The sequence below is a fragment of the Gavialis gangeticus genome, unplaced genomic scaffold (genome assembly GCF_001723915.1).
Source record: "Gavialis gangeticus isolate Ggan-Ray unplaced genomic scaffold, GavGan_comp1, whole genome shotgun sequence".
NCBI lineage: Eukaryota > Metazoa > Chordata > Crocodylia > Gavialidae > Gavialis > Gavialis gangeticus.
The window spans coordinates 1,866,896-1,868,115 of NW_017729031.1; positions in this window are offsets into that span (position 1 = coordinate 1,866,896).

Below are 1,220 nucleotides of genomic sequence, written 5' to 3' on the forward strand. Positions count from 1 at the left end.
TTGAAAAACAACTTTGACAGTCTCCAACATAATATGCTACAGTTACTCTGTTGGTAGTTAATTTAATTCTATTGTGGTTATTTTTTATTTTAATTTTCCATGTTTAGTGCAACACCACAGTAGCTACAAAAGAGTAAGAAATAGTTTGAGAACAACAGACTTTCAAAAGATGAATCCAATTTTCATATGCTTCATTCTTCAGTATAATATAGTAAATAGAGACAACAGATTGAGTCAGTGGCTCAACTTTTCCTTATGGCTGGGAATACTTATAACAGTGCAGCCAAGTTGCATTGCAGAGTTAAAATGGCACTCTTTAAAAACTGCCATTATAAATAAAAAAAAAAAACAACTTTGCTGCTTAAGTTGATCATTGCCTGTTAAAGCAATTTGAATGGAGTCCAGAGAGACCAGATAAATAGTTTTTACTAGCAACAGAGCCTCTCTCCAACCCTGAGTTTGTAAACTGCCTTTTGTGATGAGCCCCAGATGTTGCATTTTCCTATTTTCCATATTGCCTCCTGAACCACATCCAACATTCTCCTTTTGCTTTACAAAATGTCTAGCTCCAAGGTTCCAACTTTATCTGATTACATTTCCCTATAGCAAAGCTATGCTTTAATAAAATAAAGTGTCTGATGTAAAAAAACTAAAAATCACTGAGTAACAATAGCAGGGGTAGATTCTCCTTTTAATTGATTTGTATCTTCCAACTGAGGGAGATGGGTAACAGCAGAATTTGATAATTTCTTGTAGATTCTTTCAGGCATTGTACTTAGAAAAATCTAACATGCTTATGCTTTACACTCTGTGCTGAAAGAGAACATGCAGCACTGAATACTTGTTATAAGAAAATGTAATATCAGTTCAGTTAATCCAAGGGAAGTGCCAATATCCAGCTGCATAATCCTTCTACTACAAATCCATTTTATATGCTCCCTGTTTACCTTCCCCAATCCTGAGAGATTCATTTTTGAAGGAACCACACCTCCCTGTTTTCTAAGGCGAAAGCACACTCAGTTTCCCTGCTGGGATGAAAAGATCCCTGGCTCCAACAGTATGGACCAATAAACCATCCCCAAAAGGCTGCTACACCCAACTTCCACAAGCACACTTTGCTTTTTGTTAATGGTTTCCACATATATTGTACTTTACACGACTTCCAAAGTTTTCATGCAGGCCCTGAATCATTTTTTTTGGGGGGGGGGGGGGGGGGGGGG